Genomic DNA, 17,134 nt, shown 5'->3' with positions numbered 1-17,134 from the left:
GACACTCATTTCTTGATGTAATGATTGGGCTACACTATTCTGATTGATGCCGCCACTCGACTAATCTTGTTTTTTTTCCTATGAAATATTTTTTTTATGGTCATCTTTCATTTTGAATGTACAAATATTTACACGAGAAGAAGCCAGTAAGGGGTATTTGCTCTAGTCTCTAAATTGACGTAAAACCTTAGTCCTTTATTTAAGAAGGATGGAAAAATTATAGTTAAATCGAATAGGACTCAAAAACTAGGATATTAGCAATAACTTATTTATTTATTTTGCTGATGGTTTATGTGGACAACTTGGATCTATATTAATTTTAAATTAAGTGGACAAATTAGATGTGGAATAGTAAATATTGTATCTGAGTATGTCATCGATAGAGATAAATAATCCTGACGCTCCTTACTAATTTTTGAACTACCGATTGTTTTCAATACTTAAAACTTGTTGAGAGATAAAATGAATGTTTGACATTGATGATTCTATATTTTCTTAAAATTAAGGATTGAGCATATGACATTATGAAAATCATATTTTGTTATGAAAATAGTGGTTCATAAATGTTTTAATGCTAATGACTTGTTTATAAGCTATGAACTCTAAATTATGAAAATTTAGATTTTATTATGAAAAGAATGATTCCATGAGGACAAAGGAGGTGCTAAGCCTTGTCCAAGAAAACATCCTCATGCACCTATTGTGAAAAATTTGGTCATACTGAGGACAAATGTTATTTTTGTCACGGCTACCGTTGTGACAGCAACAGTACACCTTGGGCTGCCGACAATGCTCAATCTACTCCTATTGATGAACCTAATGCTGCCCTCCAAATCACCAGAGATCAATATATACAACCAATTAATGAGTTTTCTCTCCTTGGATAATTGTAAACCAAGTCACAATATGGTTGGTATTTTTTCTGGCAGCATAGTTTCTTCTTTCTCCAGTCCTTGGATTATAGATATAAGAGCAACAAATCAAATGATGCATTATCTTTTCCACAAAAAAATGTTTTTTATCATTCATCCTCAGGTCCTATTAGGTTACTGAATGATGTTCTTGTTCCTATTTTTAAGATTAGCAATGTCTCCTTGTCATCAACTCTTCCACTTTCTCATGTCCTAAGCGTGCCCAGTTTTCACTACAATCTTTTATGTCAGTGTAATCACAAGAGATCTCAACTGTGCTGTAGCCTTCTTTCCCCACTATTATGTCTTGCAAGACCTTCAGTTGAAGAAGATGATTCGGGTGGTCAGACAGCATGGAGGACACTAATTTTTGCAAGCCAAGGATGCTGCTGCTTTTTTGGCTTCTCAACTCGATATTTGGCATTGGTGTTTGAGACACCCATCTATTGTCCTGACTTTAAAGTCTTGCTGCCACTAATAAAGATGCCAGCTTTTCTTCTACTTGCCATTGTCGTGTTTGTCCTACACCAAGACATACTAAATTACCTTGTCCTTCCAGTTCCATTACGACAAATAATTGTTTCTTTGACTTCATTCATGTTGATATTTAGGGAACATCTTCTATTTGTCCTTTAAATGGAGCACATTATTTCTCAAGATTTAAGTCATTCTACATGGATATACTTCATGTGCTTTAATCTGAAGCATAACATTTTCTGAAAAATTTCATTCAAGTGGTCAAAACTCAGTCCGGCCATCATGTCCTGTCATTCTTTTCTGATAATGGTTATGACTTCCTTACAAATGATCTTAACTGCTTCATTCATGGAACATGGTATTCTCCAGCATTTTCGTGGTTTCAATCCTCAACAAATTGGGTAAGTGGAAAGCAAACGGACCTCCTTAAAATGGAATCTGCATTGCATTTTCAAGCCAGACTGCCTTCATCTTCTTCATGGGGAGAGTGTGTCTCCATCACAACATATCTAATTTATTTGCTTCCGATTCCATTGTTGCATAATATAAGTCCACATGAGGTCCTTTTTAACATCCCACCCGGCTATAAGTACTTATTTGTTGTTGTGTTTTTGTGCTATGCTTATAACATCAATTACGAGTACAAATTTGATGCTTGAGCTCATAAATCCATTTTGTTAACAGTGCTACAAAGTCTGTGATCTTAAGTCTCAATAGTCAACAAACTTTTTTCGTGACCTTCTGATGATCGTGTTGTTATTCCCCATCTATCCTCCAATTGAAACATTACTACCCATCAACATGAAACACTCTCCTCCTCTATCTCCAGGATGTCCCATAGTGTCTTTCATCTCTGCCACCTTCACCTCTTAGCGATCGATCCGCCACACATTCATCGTTCCACTAGACCTCGATCTACACCTCGCTATCTTTCTGATTATGAGTGCTCCACTGCTGTTATCTACTCGCTCTCCAACATCTTCAAAGAATTGACTCTAAATATACAACCTATTGCTCGTCAAAATATCAATCAAACGATCTTTTTCTATCCTACTCACCATGTTTTTGTAGCTGCTATAACATCTGCTTCATAGCCTATTACCTATTCTCAAGCTTTGGCTGCTGAAATCCATGCTTTGGAAGCCAACAATGCTTGGACTATGGTCATCCATCATCTTCCTGGTAAAAATGCATTGGCTGCAAATGGGTTTTCAAGAAAAGGAATCAAGCTAAGCCGATGCCATAATTGAGTGCGGCTATCTTAATGGCGAAGGGATGCACACATCAAAAGGGTCTGGATTACCATAAGAACTTCACTCCAGTGGCAAGCATCTGATATCTTCTCACAATCGCAAGTACTCGATATTAGGCTCTTCATCAGCTAGACATCAACAATGCGGAATCTTACATGAAAACCTCCATGAGGAGGTATATATTAAACCACCACTTGATTGTTCTTGACCAGGGTGGGGGGGAGCTGGGTATGTGTGACCCCAACAAATCCATTGATGGTCTCAAACAAGCATCCCGAAATTCATTTACTAAATTTTCAAGTGCCTTGATGGATGCAGGTTTCATAAAACCAAAGGTATATTATTCTCTATTCTTCCAATGCAGCAACATTAATCATGTGTTGGTGTATGTTGATGATATTCTTGCGACCAATGACAATCCACTTTCTCTTTTGTGTCTCAAGGCCTTCTTATGTGCAAAAATTCAGCAGCAAAATTCTTGTGACCTCAAATTCTTCGGCAGCTTTGAGGTTGCTGAGTCTTGAAAGGGTATCTTTCTCTTTTGACAAAAATACACACTAGAGATTTTAAAGGATGCCGGTTATTATGGATCAAAGCCTTCTCCTTACTCCTTGTGATGGTGAATCCTACCCGATCCATCATTTTATCCGAGACTTGTAGATCGGTTAATTTATCTTACGATTACTTGATTGGATATAATTTTCATGATCAACCTTCTAAGTCAAATTTATACACAAGCCCTGCAAAACGTTAATGCCGCTAATTGAGTTCTCCATTATCATAAAGTATCACCTGGCCAAGGAATTTTTTGCATATTGCGATTTAGATTGGGTTAGTTTCTCAACTAGGAGACTGGATTTTGTGTATTCTTGGATTGTAGTCCTATCTCCTGATGCACCAAGAAACAACCAACTATATCTTGCTCTTCAGCTTTGATGGAGTATCATTCTATGTCTAGTGTTGTTTGTGAGTTTACATGGCTTCGTTAACCATCTCATGATTTGGGTGTCTCGTTATACAACTAGCAATGCTAGTTCTCCATTGCTGCTAATCCCCTCTGCCATGAAAGGACAGAGCATATTGACATAGATTACCATATTATCCATGCAAAAAAGTCCAACATGGCTTGATACGATCGAACAGTTCATGTTCCTACTTCTGGCCAATTGATCGATTTGTTCATCATGGCTCTCGGTCATGATCATTTGGCCTTCTACCCTCCAACTTGAGAGGGAGTCTTTGGAAAGTCAACATGCAACAATATGTGCTTTAGAAATATTTGGAATGCCAAACACATGAAAAAATATGGCTCGCCACTATTGGACCAACTTCAAGGCATCCAGTGCCTCAAAACACAGGGTCTTCAATTTTATAAAGTTTGACTTGGCCTTTATTTGAGTTTCTGCTATAGGGTGCATATACTTTTTAACGCAAAATGATTCAAGAAATCTATTAAATGTACAATGATCTAATCAAGCCTATATGCTATAACTGCATTTATTGCAAACAACTTCAGACTGACATATTAATTTAGAGTGGAAACAGCACCCTAATTAGAGGGTCAGGATCTAGCAGGAGATTGAATATTGTCTCCTCATAGCTGTCATGCCATGCGGCATGAGATGATTGGTACCTTTCAAGATCGAAAGCAGGAGGAGTAAATATCTGGTACGAGCGCCATAAAAAATCATAAAATCCGTGGCATTATTTTTCCTTAAACATTTAATTCCAGCAGACAGCAGAAATTAAGGACATGGTTCTTAGCTGAACAATATAGAACTGGAAACTGGTATTCAAAGAGGAAAAACAGACACACAATTGAACCAGCACGAAGAAAGGAGAAAAGATAAACCTTTTCAACCTCACGCCTTCACCAAATCATCTACCAAATTAGCCCATATGTAACTTTTTTTGAACCAAACAATCCCTCAACATCCTTCTTAGTCTCACTGTTTCTCACCCTGAGTCTAAACCATTGCAGAGACCACCTCTTGGCTCTTGGTTCTCTGCCACAACTGCAAGTTTGACAGCTTCGTTCCACTAAATATACATTCACTCCTCTTGTGATACCAGAAAGTGAAACTGGGGGAGGTGGGCCCCGGTTTCTCTTTATCGCACGTACCCTCGCGCGGTGCCCGTTCTTGTCCTGGAGCGGAAAACAGGGGACGGATCCCCTGTTTCGCACGCCATCAAACCGTGTCCTAGCGTCCTTCGTTATCATCTTGCGATAGCGCCCGAGTCCGTCACCGCCTCTCTCGCGATCTTATCCCCTCGCCTCTCTGTTAGTCTCTCAGCGCTGCTATTTTTCTTCTTCTCTTGTTTTTCTTCGTTTCTTGTTTGTATTAGTGAGAAGAAGATCGTTCTGTCCGATTGATTTAAGAAATCTAATGAGCCTCTGATTCCTAGCCATGATTTTGGAGACCTTCTTCTCTTTTCCTTGATCTTCTTCTTCTTCTTCTTCTCCCTCTCATCCTCGCTTCTCTCTCTGTGTCTTCTCCGCGTTTAGAAAGCGGAGGAAGCGTTCTCCTTTTTTTTCGCTAAGAAGAAAGATACCAAGCTTTTCCATTTCTGTTTGATACTCTAATGCACTCTAATCTCTTGATTTTCTTGATTATATGCGTGGATTTGAGTTGATCGGTAATTTTTGAGGGTTTGATCTTTGATCGTGATATGGACTTTGTTACATCCCAGACCCAGGTCGGCGGCCGCATAACTTGAGAGCAACCTATAAGATGAACAAAATTTTCAATAGCACCGGAATAATTAAATTAATTATAAAATTGAATCATAATAGTATAACTAAATAAATTTATTATTAGAAGAATTTATTTAATTTTAAAAATTTAAATATTCATGTGGTATCAAAAAAATAAGTATTAAACTAATAATTATGATGCTTGATTTAAAATAGTAAGAATTCTCCATGCACGCATACCAACATGAATATGAAAATAACTTTTAGTAAATATAGAGCTGAAAGAAAAATTATAAGATTTATACATCAACAATCTGATAGTTGAATAATGCTTAACGAATCTAGTGTTTATGCTTATAAAATGTATATAAGCTATACTAGTATATACATCAAAACTACATTGCAGCTCAGTTACATACATAGCATCATGATTGGAGTCTCGAGATATATGCCATATATATCACTACAATTTTGTGTAAAGGCATCACATATCACCCAAACAACAATTCTATTCTATTGTTATTTAGTAAGATTACATGTCATTAATTGGTTAACACAATTCGTACCTAGATAATATTATCATCTCGACACTGGATCGCTCTAACCTATGGTAGGCCAAAACAAGCACTACATTTTCTCCTATGGCCGGCAACCATAAAATTACATTTTAGCCCACAACTAATATCACATATACCATATTTCACACATGCTGGCTAGTCCAAATGCTCCTCTTTCCCCCAATCTTATAGTTATGCAAAAATTCAATTTACTTATTATTAAACATAATTTAGCATTTTGATTTAATTTCGATATTGGACTAGTTATAACCATGCTTCAGCCTATAGCAAGCCAAACACATGCCATACTTCTCCCCATGACCTGCAATCATAATATTATATCTTAGCTACACAGATGACACATCACGTTTCACACATGGCCGACTAATCCAGATGCTTTCTTTCTTCCCCACTCTTACAATTATAAAAACTCAGTTTAATTATGTCACAACTATGATTAACTAGAGTTCATTATCTGGAATCAACTTTCCGATATTGCACTGGTTACAGCCATGCTCTAGCCTATGATTGGTCAAATTTAATGCTCCACCTTAGCTTAAGGCTGACACAGCATATACCACACATTTCTTATGTATCCGACCAATCTAGATGTTGCCCATACCCAATCATATAATTATGTCAAAATCATGATTTTTCTTAATTTAATTACACTCTACATAATTTCTATAATTAAGCATCAATTAATAAGTTTCATATAAAACCTAACATCATAATCCATGCAACATCAAATCATTAATACATAATACACATACCAATATGTATAAAATGTCAACAATCACACAAGATATATTTATATACAAAACTTTCATAATCATATAGATAATTGTGTTGATGGATTCTTACCTCTACCAGTCTCAGACTCAAGTGCAATGAACACCGATCTACTCTTTGATCTACAAATTAGATGGCAAAGTATCTTGCTTAATATCTTATTGCCTAGATGATTGCTCACCTACAGCGATAGATCTCATCATCAGAATAATTATAATTCTCCATAGAATATGGCAGATGATCATAACAATCTTCGTCTGAAACTCTCCTTCTAGGGCCGCACAACGCCGACCCAGGATCCCTCATTATGCAATATCGGCTTGGAGCCTTTGGTCGCAGAATGCTAACCCAAGACCCCTCCGAGGGTCAACCAGTATACATGGTATTGGGTCCTTTCCTGAGGCCCCTTAAAGCATCTAGAGAGAGAAAGAGTGCCAAGGAGAGAGAAAGTGAGGAGAGTGAAACCCATGGTTCTCTTCTCAAAAGAGTTGTTGTTGGAAATTGAACCCGAGGGTGACCACTGGCTGAGAAGGAGGAGCTTCGGCGGGTGGTGCGTCGGCGGGCTGTGTCCTCCGGAGGACCTGCAAAAAGCCGATGGCCGAGGTTTCCGGCGCCGGCCCTCCAATACTTAAGTCAGAGGGGGCTTTTGTGGAGAAAGAGAGAGAGATTGTATGCAAGGTCCAAAAGTCTCTCCTTTAAAAAGAAAGAAGTTTTCTTTTTATAGGAGGAGTGCAGGGTTACCTATGATGTGACTGGACGAATTAATGAGTTACCGTCATGATTGGGCGTGATCGTGTGAATTAATGAGTTGCCGTAAATGACTGAACTGAGTTGAGTGAGTCAACTAGTTGCTGTGGATGGCCTGAGATTTGAGTAAGCTGGAGGTCCATGGAGATCGTGCGCATTTAATTATTAACAGTCGCTCAGATGGAAATCGCGAGATTAGATCCTGGGAGAGGAGGAGAGGAGCTTGATTTTCGGTGGAGTGGAGAGGTATGCTTCATTCTTTGACTGGATTTTCTTCGGACTTAAGGTCGATCAAAGCCGCAAGGCTGTGAGCTCTGAGGTCGGGCGCGTTGGAGTCAAACGCCTTTGAGGTCGGGCATCTTTGAGGTTGGGCGCCTTGAGGTTGGGTGCCCTGAGTTCGGGCGCCTTGAGGGTTGCTACCGTGATGCCCGTCATCACGTGCCGGCAATGTATCCACGTGCTTCGGGGCAATCCATTTTTTTTTCCAACAGTAGCAATGGCAACAACCATGACTTAGATGACGAGCCACGATCAGTGGTGTGGAAGGGGGAAAAGAAGTAAAATAGGGGAGACCCTATTTCAAAGGAAATCCAGCGACTTGCTAGCCTAAAACCAAGCAATAGGGATAGCTAGGAACCGGAAAAGAGAAGAATAAAAGAATGAATGGTCGTTACCTCATCTCCGAGGTATCAGTAGTGGCTTAATGAAATCCTCGATGGAAAACCAAAAGGATTTTCCAACGAAATCTATGGCTACTGAAGGCAAAACAACCGATCTTCTTAGAAGGGAAGGGAAGGGGTTTTATAGAGTGATTTCCAGGGTTTCGTTGGAATCCGACGAGCCCTAGGAGTCCTCTTCCGTTACACTCAAGAGAGGAGGTAGTCTGTCTCATGTGCCAATCACGTGAGATTTTAATTTTTTTTGTTTGGTGTTAAAATTCGTGCACGCTAAAATTTGTGCTAGTTTATGGGCTGGTCAATGGACTAGGTCCTTATAGGTTTTGTTGAGAGATTTATAAGTTATAGATCACAATATGATGATGATTTGTTGGGATTAAGAGGAGCTTTTTGCTTTGCGAGGAAAAAATGGCCAAGGTTAGTCATTGGACTGTACAACGGTAGCCATTTTCCATGTTATAGCAGTCGTTAGTATAGATAATAGAACTTTTGATATTTTAGAGAATTTTAGAAATTATTTTAAATATTATTATGGTTCTGATTCGAATATGTGTGTAATTTTGGGGTGATTAGGTCCCTAAGGATCCTTGTGAACTGACTTGGGTATTGGCATCTACGAGGTAAGTGACTTAACACTATTTAGTGTGTTTTATAGATAGTTATGAAGATTTTTTGCATCCATTTAATTAAATGGTCAAGCATGCTGTATTTTAATCTTTGAAAATGGTATGAGAATTAAATATCTTCTTTGATATTCTTGTAAATAAGTTAATTTGGATATATAATCTATTTTGAGCAATGCATTTGGAAAAAAATTGATTGGGTAACTTGTGAAAATATTTTGTATATATTTAGTATGATTATGTATTCTAGCCCCCCTAATGGGCATTATATGTTGATCCTATCGATGTGTAATATGAGAAACTAATGTCAATACCACACCACCGAGAATTAGAATAGGGGTATTCGAGCGATATTATCTATTATCTGTTATCTGACTCATACTATTAGATAACATAGCCTTAGCCAAATGTTGGATCCAAAATCAGTTTGTAAGAAATATGTTTTAAAAAAAAAAAAAATTATTCCCTGATATTTAATAAGAAAGAAATTTTGTTCGATTAATGGATTATTATATTTGATTTGTTATCTATTAATATGTTCTGATTCGCTTTGAAGTATTATATTAATTGCTGGGCTAGTATGGCTCATTCTCCTTCTTTTTCTCTATTTTTCAGATTTTGGACTTAGAGGAGCATGCTAGGTTGTCTGGAGCATTTAGCATATCTTAATTCTAGATAATTGAGGTTGTTTAGTTATTGAATCAAAATTATTATGGAATGATTAGATTTGATGTTGTTCAGATAGATTTGGCTTGTCTTTCAAGCGTGCTGCGTCTGTTACGCCGTCGGTTCGAGATGGGACATCTCTCTAACCAAATGCAAACAGGTGCCACTACCATATCCCATCCTCTTCACTTTCCTTTTACCTGATTGCCTCTCCATTAACTCCTCGACACTTTGGGATCTGAACTTTAGACCGTGTCCAAATATCTCCAAATGGGCTTTGCAAATCCTCCGGTCAGTAAAGAGGTGGTTGACAGATTCCTCGACCCGTCCACAAAGGGGGCAGACATTAGGAGCTGTCCAATTTCTCTTGCTAAGGCTGTCATCAGTCAGGACTTTGCTGTCAATGACGAGAATTGAACATTTTAACCTTTTCTCAAAGAGTTTTTTTTTATGTGCATACCTATCTAAATATTAGATTTTGCATGAATATCTTTTCAAAATTGATATTTGCATGTATACTCTCGTAAAACTCTGTTATTGTACAAATGCTCGTAATATAACGATTGTTTTAACGGTGTTAAAAAAAAATCATATTTATATTAATTTAAATAAAATAAAATTTCAAAATTACGCTATTGTTTCTGTCTTTTTTTTCCTACTATCGGAATCGCGATCTATTTGCATGTTTACCTATTAAGGATATTTTAGTTGTTTTAATTTGAAACCGTTAATTTTTTAACATCGTTAGATAGCGTGGTACATATGCAAAAATAAAAATAAAAAAAAAGGATAGAATGGCAAAACAAATGTTTTACGAGGGTAAACATGCAAATATCAATTTTGGAAGGGTATTCATGCAAAATCCAATATTGAGGAGGGTATTCATGCAAAAAATTCTTTCTCAAATCCAGCATTTTCTTAGAGCACCAGCATAAGGAGCCAAAAAACCCCTTTGATGAATGAAACTGCAGGACCTCCCTATTGATCATATACCTTCTTCTCCTCATCTCCATATAATCTGATCTTTATTCTCTGTCAAGCGCACTCCTAGTAATCAAGACAGCTCAGTCAACTCCGCCTGCTTCTCAGTGAGTACTTGTCTCCTCTTTGTGTACTTTCTAAATTGTTAAAATAAGTTGGCCAAGCTATATATTCTGTGATACTTCTACGCACCTACCGAGTGACACCAACAGTAATTGATGGTTTGCCAAATAATTAAGTAAATGCCAATGATTAAAATCTATACTGCTTGAAATTAATTAGATGCTCCTTGACAAGGCTTGCAAAAGACCAATTAAGAGACCAGATGAATGCTGTATCTTTTGACTTCAGAAGATGGTTATTCTTTTCTTATTCCTTCATCATTATTGTTGTTCCATCCAAAAATATGTTGCAAAATGCGAAACTCCACTCAAACTTAATCTATTTTAATATAAGCATGGGTCTCATGCCAAAACAAGGCAAAAAAAAGGGGGGGGTTTTCTTGGTACAGGGAATTCTTAACTGCCCTCGGGAGAACTGTGAATTAGGAGAGTTCTTCTAGTACAAGAGATAAATGAAGACATGCACGGAATGCACAGAAGCAAAAGTTAAAGTCCTTCCTAGTAGCATGAGGATTTTTATTTATTTACAGTTAAAAGTATGTCATACATATTACATGTATTGCCTTGGCCATATCATACTAGTTTCACAATCAAAGATAAGGTTTACAAGCTGAGCACCGTTACATCGCATGAATTTGGCCATATACCCCACTTCTTAGAAATGTCTTATGAATATAAAGGTGAGATTGATGATATTCTAAAACAGCACGCAACTATGTGTGTCAGCATTGTGAAAGAGTTTCCACTAAATTGAGCGTGCATTTCCGTAAATTCTCCATTAATAAGGTTTTCAACATAAAGTTCCTCAAAAAAAAAAAAAGAGAAAAAATAACCTAAAGATAACTATAGCCAGTTGGATAAAGCTTGAACGATCTGCAAAGGAAAAGCTGTAAAGGAAAAGGGGAATTGGAACGGGGCTGGATAATAGTAAAGGCATGCAATCAAACAATACTAGAAGATTGGATAAGGGTGTGGTTTCCACTAATAATGGAAGTCAAAAGTTGTGTTGGTCGCTTTCGTGCACATCTCCAAATCCCTTCTGCATCACATCTAGGAATTTGATTGCTTTACGCTTCCATCTTTGTGAGCAAAACTTTCCACTTCCATCCAAGAAAAGATCACACGAAAATATAAGAAAATATTTTCGTAGAATGTCCTACCAATAGTAGCAGATTCTCTTAATCTAGTAGTGAAAATATCAAAAAAAATCATGGTGTAAAAGATGACTTCAGTCGCTGCACGGGAATAAAGTGATTTTTATCCATTACACAGAATGGAATAGAATAAACACACAATGACAGTTGCTCGAATTTTGCAACTTGGGTCCTTGGTGTCGAACCATTGCACCCATTCTCCATTTGGTGGAGGATGTATTTGGACCTTGGGAGGTGCCTCCTCCGGCATTTCACACAGATAATTTCTTGTTAATTCTTTGAAATGGTTGGTGGCCCTCCCACTGTTATTCTGGAAAATCTAAAATAAATGAACTGATTTCTTAATTTCCAAGGGAAAATAAAGGACAGCCCCTTATTTCCTCTCTTTTTATGGGGCACTAGGAAACCATTATTTACATTCGTATTTGCGGGTAAAAAAAAAAGGTTGTATATTCTTCTCAAAAGTAGAGGAGGAGGAGGAGGCTATATATATAGTTAATTCCAACATGTAATTTGCAATAGAATACAAAGGCAAAAAACTCTTTAACTCCGATACTTATTTGATTTGAGTTGTAATATTCCCAAAACAGAGAATCATTTCTCATGGCATTAGAAATTCACTGAACTCTAACAACCTTTTAGGAATCAAGCGCTAGCATGAAAATATCTCCAGCAAGATGTCTGTCCTCACTAAGATCATTTTGATCAGCAAGCATATTGGTGGATTTCACACTTGGCTCTTTGTCAATATCCATCATTGCAACCCTACCAGCGGCAGAGCGGCGAATGCAACAGAAAGAATAATTGATGTTAGAAACTAAAAATCCTTCGAAGTTTTTGTCCTGAAACTCTTTTAAACTAACCCACCTATTTGATTATATTATGCAAATGGGATCTTAAAATCAAACTTATGATTAAGAATGAACAATCTCATGCTTTCTTATTTTGTTAAGAATGCTTCTAGAATATTCATCTGCTTGCCCATATTATGTGCTTGAATCTGAAAATATGCACAAGCGCCAATGTAGGCACGCCGAGTACGTACTTACAGACATATATTCGTAACCTTTAAAAATTACAAACTAAATCTTTAACAGTATACTCTTCGCAGGAACAAAATTTGTTTGCTTCTGTAACAATCCAGAACCTTATCCAAAATGGCTAGCCAAAAGGTATTATTTGAGTTTCTTGATCCTATATAAGTATCTAAGATCTACTCAGTGAATAACCGATATGAAACTAAACACACACCAGCATGGGTCTTCAGATACTCTCTCCATTTTAGTGACAAGTGACTATCCCACACACTCTCTAAATCTAAGGCACAGGCTCTGAGCATATCTTCTAAAATTTGGATGGTCCTTTCTGACTGCCTATCGGTTTGGGGGTGGAAGGTTGTGCTGAAGCTCAATTTATTTCTAAAAGCTTTACGAATACTCCTTCAAAACTGTGATACAAATCTATTGTCTCTATCTGACACAATGGTAACTAAGGATCCCATACAGCTTTAAAATCTGCTCTATATATAAACCTGTCAATCTCTTTAAGGAGAACCCAACTCTGAACAGCAAAAAGTGAGCTGATTTAGTTAACTGGTCAACAATTACCTGCACTGCATCATTACCCTATGGGGTTTTTGGCAAGCCAATCACAAAATCCATAGTGATATACTCCCACTTCTATTGAGGAATAAAAAGAGACTGCAATGGTTGAGCAGGTCTCTGATGCTTTGCCTTTATCTACTGACATACTAGATACTGAGTTACAAATTGAGTAATATTCTTTTTATACCACTTCACCAGAAATATTTTTTTAAATTTCGATACATCTTAGTGCCTCCTACATGCACCGTATAAGCCGAGTTATGATCCTCCTCTAAAATTTTATTCCTTATTTTTGGAACTTTAGAAACACATAATCTGCTAGCGAATTTCAAGAATCCATCCTCATATATATTAAATTCAGTTTGGACACCAGATTCTACTATTTCTCTTATCTTCTACAATTTTGAATCCTCTTTTTGAGATGACTAATCCTCTCAATCAGGGTAGGCTGCGCCGTAAGATTAGCAAGTCGAACATGAGGATCACGCAATCGTACCTCAATCTTGTTTTTCTCGAAATCCAACAAAATGTTTTTTTGTATAGTGATTAGGGCCGTTAATTTAGTTGAAAATTTTTTGCTTAGAGCATCAGCCACAATATTTGCTTTTTCAGGATGATAATTGATAGTTAGGTTATAATTTTTTAATAACTCTAACTGTCACGCCCTGGATCCGGACATTTTTTTTTTTTTTTTTTTTTTTGCGTTTTGCATCTCAGATCCGGCTCATGACATGGCCGTGCTATTGTAGGTTGCTGCCCACAATAACACGCAGCCCATGATAACAATATTATTTTATGAAATAAAACCAAATCCGATCAAGTTTATTGACTAATCATAAAGAAGCAAATACGGAGCATCTAATCAAATACTTGAGTTTGCAATATTACAACCCAAACTTATTAACATAGATACTTCTAAGAGTCCCTATAACTATGCTTCCACTCCAATTTTCATTCACTCTTTTCTGCTCCAAATCGTCTTAATTATCTGAAATAAATAAAGAAAACAACAGGAGAGGTATGAGCTTGCTACTCAGTAAGTAACCATGTACTATCCCATTAGATCAAGCATAATTTTTCTCATGCCAATGCATCATTTGAAGAACTTAACAGAAAATAAAGCATTTCATAGATAAACTATTCAAACAGGTTAAGAAAAAACAAAATATGCTTCAACCATGCAAGTTCATAAACATGATAATTCAAGCCTTATAAAAATGTTGCCATTCATCCATACTTTATAAATTTTACTCTCAGACGAATGTGCTGCTATGGTCACTATAATCCCGTGACAGGGTTCGTATTCGTAGTCGACAAGTTTTATAACTTATTCTTATTCGTTACCAACTTTAACCCGTTGGCAGAGGGCCATATTCGTTGGAATGCTAGCTCCAGAGGGGTCGACTGACCTCTATTTCTAGAGGTGGGCATAGCTATCTGAGAGTTCATAAATCATTATTCTTTTTCATAAGTCATACTTTCATACATAGGTTGGAAAAAGACAAATGACATCGTAATGTATAAAATTCATGATCATGCCACAAATCTCATTTTCATGCAATTTATCATAACCATAATTCATCGTAATGTATAAAATTCATAATCATGCCACAAATCTTATTTTCATGCAATTTATCATAACCATAATTTATATTGAAATATTTATGAAGGATGCAATTTAATCAAACTCATTAATCACATGCAATCATATGCTTGATCCTATTTTTAAGAAAATACATCATAACAAATATATTTTTCATTATTTTATTCTTACAATTAAACAGTGAATTTTTAAACTAATAAGATCAGTGCCAGGGTTACTTACCTTGATTCGCTCACGAATCTCTAGAACCAGATGGTAATTTCACTGTACCTATCATCATCATAGAGGACAGATTATTTACCACTCATTCATCATTTTTTTTAATTATAATTTATTTATTTATTATTATTTCATTTCATTTAAATACATCTATTACCTTAATTCTCTATTTATTTAATTACATATTTATTATTATTATTATTTATTTTATTTTTCCTTTTCTTTTCTTTTTTTTTTGTTTTTGTTTCTCTCTCTCTCTCTCTCTTTTTCATTTTTTTTCTCCCGATGCTTCCCCTCTTCCCGAAGCTTCCCCTCTTCTTCTTCTTCTGGTTCTCTCGTCCCCCCCCCCCTTTTTCTCTCGTAAGGGAGGTCGGGCTCGAGAGGGCGGAACGGCAGCCGGCGACGCCCCTTCGGCCGACTGGCGGCGCCCGCGGGTGGCCGTCGCCCGCGGTGCCTGCGGCACCCGCGGCTGCGGCCGTGGCCGTACCCACGGTCCGCGGCTGCAGCCGTGGCCGAACCCACGGCCGGCGGTCCCCGGCCTCCGGCGCCCGCAGTCGCAGGCCGTGCCTGCGGCCGGCGGTCCCCGGCCTCCGGCGCCGCAGTTGCAGGCCGCGCCTGCGGCCCGTGGCCGGCGTTCCCCTTCCTCTTTTTTTTTTTCCTTCTTTCTTTCTTGCTTCTCACCCAGGGAGACAGGCGTGAGTCGCCCCCCTTTGTCCCACCAGAGGGGAGAAGGGAAAGGCTCTGATCCGGCTGCAGTCCCTACCGACGACTGGCGGTGGCTGCGGCCGAAACCAAACGGCACTTGTGGCCGGGAGCCGGCGACGCAGACGACCACAGGTACGCTTTCTTCCCCTCTTCTTCTTTTGTTTTATTTTATTATTATAAGGTAAAAAGGACACAGGGTTAGGGTATACCTTTCTATAAGGAGAAGCTGCGGCTACTCTCTCCGGCGGCACTGGTGCGAGCTCCAAACCCTAGCAGCGGAGGAGAAGAAAGGCGTTAGAGGCAGAGTGGGGTGGAGAAGGAGGAGTGCTTGGTGGATCTCAGATGCGGTCAATGGGGGGAATTTTACAAATGGCTATGCTCATTTACCGCCGCAATTTCAGCGACGGTTGCGCGGGTTCATCGGCCATTCAAATGGCCGCCGCGGATCTCGCCCCCGTTATGCTCGAGAAGGCGCAGCCGAGGATTCCGGCATCTCCTTCGGCTTGGGCCTTACATTCTCCCCCCCCTTAAATAAAATTTCGTCCTCGAAATTTACATACCTGAGACTCCAAAGAGTTGCGGATGCCTCGCACGCACTTCATCCTCAAGCTCCCAAGTTGCCTCTTTTTCTGAATGGTTGCTCCATTGTACTTTCACATAGGGGATGGTGCGCCGCCTCAAAACTTGCTCCTTGCGATCGATAATACGTAAAGGAAATTCTTCATAAGCCAAATCTTCGTCAACTTGCAATGGCTCATATTGTACCACGTGACTAGGATCCGAGATATACTTCCTTAGTAAGGAAACATGAAAAACATTGTGTACTTTAGATAGCCCGGGTGGCAAGGCTAATCTGTAAGCAACGTCTCCAACTCTATCCAAAATCTCAAAGGGCCCGATGTAGCGAGGACTTAGTTTACTATGTCTCCCAAATCTCATGACACCTTTCGAGGGTGAAATCTTCAAGAAAACACAATCACCTGCTTGAAATTCTACTTCTCTCCGCTTTTTATCTGCCCAACTCTTCTGTCTATCCTGAGCTGCCTTGAGTCTTTCTCTGATCAACAAGATTTTCTCCCTGGCATTTTGCACTAATTCCGGACCCAATAATTTCTTCTCTCCGACATCATCCCAATGCAGAGGAGACCTGCACTTCCTCCCATAAAGAGCTTCATATGGTGCCATCTTGATGCTAGAATGATAACTATTATTATAAGCAAACTCCACCAAGGCTATATGATTATCCCAGCAATCTCCAAGATCAACTGTACATGTTCTCAACATATCCTCTAAGGTCTAGATCGTTCTTTCTGACTGACCATCGGTCTGAGGATGGTAAGCGGTGCTG

Source organism: Phoenix dactylifera, chromosome 9 (assembly GCF_009389715.1).
Source record: "Phoenix dactylifera cultivar Barhee BC4 chromosome 9, palm_55x_up_171113_PBpolish2nd_filt_p, whole genome shotgun sequence".
Lineage (NCBI taxonomy): Eukaryota > Viridiplantae > Streptophyta > Magnoliopsida > Arecales > Arecaceae > Phoenix > Phoenix dactylifera.
The sequence above is the reverse complement of the archived record's forward strand: the minus strand, read 5'-3'. Positions refer to the sequence as shown.